Raw genomic sequence first — 6000 nt, 5'->3', positions numbered from 1 at the left:
TTTTTTAGAGATAAGAAACACCAAATACTGTGAAAATTCTTCACAAACACTCAAGGGCGAAGCTAAAGAACTGTGTGACTATATATCTGTTGATATAACGGACAGATATTCTTCAACTAAACATTTAATACTTGGTAAATTGTTTTACAAGATAAGCTTTGCTAGTTTTAAGAAAAAAAAAACTACCTACAGAAGAGATATCCTTGACAACTGAAGCATATTCCATGATTGACAAAGAAAAGTTTGAAACTGAGCTAGAAATATTTTATAGTAGGTCAGATATCCATGAGTATTGCAAAGTAATTGATCTCCTGAAATCTATTTTGGAAAACAATTTAAACGATGTTCTTAGTGAAATCACAAAACCCATAAAAATTATCTTGACAATTCCCATGACTACATAAGAGATAGAACGTTGTTTTTCAACTCTGAAAAGAATTAAAAAAACTTTTCTAAGGAACACCATGGGTTGCGAAAGACTAAATGCACTTGCAGTGCTTTCAATTGATAAAAAAGTTCTTCAGCAGTCATTCAGAAGTTAAGGAGAAAATTATCAATCTTTTCTCACAAATTAAAACAAGAAGAATGGAATTTACTTTCAAATGAATGTAATAAGTAAAATATTTACATCTATTTAGGATTCCTTTAAGTTATTGTATTTTTATACGTGTGCATACGTATACATTATGTATAATTTTATGTTTGTTTTATTTTTACACAATATTAAAAAAATAGGTGTTTTCTTTATAACAGCACCCCCACTAATCTTAGGCACGAGCCGCCACTGGGTACTATAATTGTAAGAAAAAATATGTCAATTTGGAAGATGTCTCAGCAGGATTTTAAATTAATGTATGAATACATTGATACAGTTAAGTAATCAGACAACCTTTGCTTCATTATCAAACTCCACATGAGTGTGTTTCACTTTCTTTCGCCACTATCGACAACAAATTTTTTTAGAAAAAAGACGTCATTGAAAATTCAGAAAAATATGAATGACCCCCAACAGAAACTTACCAATTTTACCTTCACATAAGACATATCTAGTGGCTTAATGTAGTGCCTGGAGTGATTTCCATAAGATATTTCAAGTGGCTTCATACATTGTATGGAGCTATTTACAGAATACATTTAAAATGGTTTCATGCCTTATCTGGAGTGACGTCTTCATCTATCACATTCAATCTTGGCAACGCGTGGACTGACTTCATTTCCCCGCACCCCACACTTAAAAATATACATGTAATAAAGTAACGTTTCGATTGTAAAATGTTTCAGTCATTTCGGGACAGACTTCATATTCCAATCCTATCTGTGAAAAATATATATGATATAAAGTAATGTTTAAATCGTAAACTGTTCCAACCATTTCCGCGACTGACTTCATATCTCAAACATTACTTGTAAAATATGTAAAAACTGCCTTCATATGCCTCGCCCCACTGATAATGAGCAAGCTCAATGTTGCCTAACTTCTATGATCTACATTATGCATTTGGTATTCCGAAGTAGTCACCCATATGATAATGGTCAAGCGGAAGTTGCTTAACATTTATTATCTACATAAAAGATTTGGAATTCACAAGTTGTCACCCATCTGATAATACTAAGTTCATTTTCTAAGCTTTGGTGATTTATATGAAGCATTTGGTAATCCTAAGTAGTCACCCATCAGATAATGACCAAGTTCATTGTTGCTTAACTTTAATAATTTTCACAAAGCATTTGGTATTCCTCAGTAGTAACCCATCTGATAATGACCAATGCTCATGTTTCTTTACTTTGGTTATCTGCATTAAGTATTTAGTATTCCTAAGTAGTCACCCATTTGACGAGGACCAATCCTAATCTTGCTTAACTTTAGTGATCTACATAAAGGATTTGGTGTTCCAAAAAGTCACTCATCTAATGGTGACCGTTCAATGTTGCTTAACTTTGGTGATATACATAAAGCATATAGTATTCCGAAGTAGATACCCACCAGCTAATGACCAAGCTCAACGTTGCTTAACTTTGATGATGTACATAAATAATTTGGTATTCTGAAGTAATCACCCATTTGATGATGACCAAACTATCTGACTTACTGAACCATGCTATTTTTTAAACAGTATTTTCAAGCTAAATTAAAATTTTACGATGAAAATTCAGAATAGTTATAAAATACCCCCTCCTCCATGTTAAGAATGGCTTTCGAAATAATAACGTTCAATACGTGCATCAGTACCCTTTCTTTTCTTTTACAGTTTTCTTCAACTAAAACAATTGGTATTGGCAGTTGAATGTACGGGGTTTATAATCAGAAGTATATATGATACATACTATCCTTCTGTTTGTACGTCATGGTCCTTAAATCTTGGCATTGGCGCAAAGAAAGATGGAGAGGATAATTTTAGACATCAGTATACGAGACGGAAAAATAAACATCTGGATCCGCCAACAAACAAAAGGTATTGGCATCAATACTGCTATCAAAACATCCAAACAGAGATGGGCAGGGCACATAGCCAGACAACATGACAACAGATGGTCTATAAGGACAATGGAATGGACACCTCGTGAACATAAGATGCCAAAGAGAGGGCCAGGATCGAGATAGAGGTAGGAGCTGATACAACACATGGGTCCCATATGGAAGCGGATAGTTCGTGGTAGAGATAGATGGCTAAAGTCCAGGGAGGGGTTCCTCATTGGGTGATAAAACCCTTGATTGATATTCATATTAATAATGATCCTTTAAGAAAAGCAAGAAGAGAAAAATCCCATGAATAATTGAAACAGGATAATAAAAATCCAATTCAATAAAATTTAATCATTCAAAAAGACTGTACAAATATCTCCTCAAAGGCTACTTTCTCTCTTTATGTTTTCTTCAACCTGTCTCTTTTAAAATAAAAAATGGCCATGGTCTGTTAATTTACACCCTAAACAGATTTTTTTACATTGGTTTGCTGGGCTTAGGTTTGAAGTACGATTCTCGTTGTCCGTTACGATATAGCTATAACAAATCTTTTTTTTTTTTTTTTTTTTTTACAAAGGCATCACCACATTATCAAGGCCAAGAGGCCTCTCAAGGATAAGGGTTAAAGAGTGTACAGTAGAAATTGGTCAATATAGTAATCATTAGTAATGAAAATTTGGTAAATTTAATAACTTATATAGAACGGCTCATCAAGAACTTATTTACTTTAGACTTGAACACAACCATATTGTAGTCAGCCGGAAAGCAGGAAAACGGAAGACAATTCCACAGGCGTGCAGTTCTAAGAAAGAAGCTTTGTTCATGGAATCTATGTTTAGGATTAGGTACAGATAAAGAGTGGGGGAAATTATTGATAGTGTTTACAGCTAGACGAGTGTTTCTTGTGAAAGTTTGGCGAGGGGGGACCATAGATTGAAGCTCAGTTGAACACTTTCCATGAAAATAACGATACATCAGAGACAAACTCGCAACATCTCTTCTGTGAGATAGAGGTTGCAAGGAGGAGAAAAGGACATCTCCTACGACATCTTTTCTTATGATTCGTTCCGGGTAGGCATCGCTAGTATTTCTAGAAACCTGAAACATCACATAAAACAAAGCAGAAATCCAGTTTTTACAATTTATGTCTTTCAATTTAGATAGTGATATTTTGATCGACATTATGTATTCAATTCTGACAGGTACTCTTCCAAAGGAGTCACCACTTATCAAGGTCTAACAGAAAATCGAGGATAAGCGTTCATGAATATAAATTGACAGTGTCGTAATCGTTAATGGTGAAAATTGTGTAGTATTGGAATATTTATGGAGACAGCTAAACAAGACCTTGTATACAATAGACATGAAAACTGCAGTATTGTAGCTAGCTGAGAAGCAGGTCAGCGTAACAGATTTCCAGAGGCGGTCAGTTCTAGGAAAGACAATTTGTGCATGGAATCTGCGTTTTGATTTAGGAGCGGATAGAGAGTGGAGGTAATTGTTGATAGTAATTGTGGTGAATAGCAGGGGGTTCATATTTATGAGATAATGGGTACATGTAATACAGAGGTAACGATGAGGGAGACAGAGAGAGGGACATATTTATACTGAGGGGGAGAGACATTTATGCAGTTGTGGGATGTTTCTTCTTAACTCAAATAGCGAGGGTGATAGGGTGATAGATGCGCAGTTCTTATATTTTTTATAACAGATATAGAGAGGAGGAGGGGAGATACACACTCTTGGAAGAGTTACATAACCTTCATATTAAGATGATTAAAACGTTACCTTTTAATTTGTTGAATGACAACACGAAGACAATAATTACAAATATCGAGGTTCTTTATTTCATTGGATCAGTCGAATGATGATGACGTCAGGAGTTCACATTTGTTCTTCATGGTTAAACATCTACCGCTTCGCCTCTAAGGTGACCCTCCTCTGACCATGTCAGGTCTTCCCGACCAACTCTGCTGACTGCTCGAACTCAGCTGCCCGGCTGCTCTAATCTGACTAATTCTAACTCCTATATTGAGAATTTCCATTTTGCTATGACGTCAGATGTGTGGTTCCAAAACGTGACTAGCTCACGTGGCTAAACACACGTTTGTCCAAAATACACATTTTTTAACCTAACCTATTTTTTACAATATATTTTTAATTTGTAATGTTCATTCTTGTTAGCTGACCCATTTAATTCAGTTTTCATAAAAGAACGAACAATCAATTCGTTTACAATACAAACAATACCTAACTATTTCCAATAGAATTTAACAATAGCTAAATTCTAACAGACCAATTTCTGAACCTTGCTTACAAGGTTCGAGTCCCGGCTTATCCTAATCTCATTTTCACTTATCTAATATTCTTCTTATTTACATGGAAAGGGGGTAGCCTTTCCTTGTGACAATTATAGCTAGTCAGCAGTTATCTTTTTTTTCTGAATAGAGATAAGCCGAACACTGGCAAAGAAAATAACGATAGAGCAGGGGCAGGCTCGCAACGTGAAAAAGAGGTGACAGGAAAAGAAAAGGGGCGTTATTCTCGTTGCAGCACTCGTGCAATATCAGAAAATGGGAATAAAACGGGTCTGAAATGTTGCCATAGATTTTAATGTCGTGTGCACAATTGTTTACAAATAGTCTAAGAATAACGTAACCTAATATGCGGCTGCAGCTGAGATTGAACTCACTACACGAGTTTGTAGTTTAGTTCAAATCTTGTCCGTAGCTGAATACTTGATGCTTCGCTAGGGCTATCAAGGTTATTTTGTATCGTGACGCCATCACTATATGGGTTGCTTACCACGCCTTAAGAGAGGCCCATATACTCTCGAGAGAATGGTATACCGCGCCAGTATCCTTACCTGGTATTTTACCTCGCAGTACATACAGTGGCTCGCCTTTCCAAATGACTACCCATCTAGTACTGACCAGGCTACACGTTGCTTAGCTTCGCTGATCTGGCTAGAACCGGGGTGTCAACTTGATTATGCAGTATAAGAACTCAGGTGAAACAGTAACAGTGTTTTTAATACTTTTATATAACTCGTGAGAATATGCAAATACTTTCTGAAGCGTCCAATTTAAACCAAAGAACGAGAAGCATTCGATGGCTTGCTCACACGCAGATGCATTCCAAGTAAGGAATGCAGTACTTTCCGCAATTCTCTATTGCAATGCATAATTTGACCAAAAATATGTGAGTGGATATCGGTCAAAAGATTGAAACAATAGACAATGGGAAATATAAAACATTCTAATGGAAAAAGAATGTTTATAGAAATCGTCACAAAGAGAAAACAGGGCAGTCTGCCAGAGAGAGAGAGAGAGAGAGAGAGAGAGAGAGAGAGAGATGTCAAAACACCAGTAATAATTTTAAATTCAAACTAATTATGGTATGAAATAAAAAAAATATATATATTATTTAATAAATCAGCTGTGTTGTATTTTACTCACTGTCAGAGTGTATATATCTTGGAGCAGTGACAAAAGGATTTTAAAATCAAACTGGAAAAGGCAGTTTGGAACAATCGG

General features: G+C 35.6%; 1 long non-coding RNA gene across 1 annotated transcript in view; it reads right to left on the bottom strand.

The window, feature by feature from the left end:
• LOC145243787 (uncharacterized) overlaps positions 1 to 6000 on the bottom strand; it is an 878591-nt gene that overhangs the window by 500366 nt on the left and 372225 nt on the right. The window lies entirely within an intron of this gene.

This window comes from Euprymna scolopes, chromosome 22, assembly GCF_053919585.1.
Source record: "Euprymna scolopes isolate OS-2025 chromosome 22, ASM5391958v1, whole genome shotgun sequence".
In the NCBI taxonomy this organism is placed as follows: Eukaryota; Metazoa; Mollusca; class Cephalopoda; order Sepiida; family Sepiolidae; genus Euprymna; species Euprymna scolopes.
Note: the sequence above shows the minus strand (reverse complement) of the source record. Positions and strands in the feature narration are given on the sequence as shown.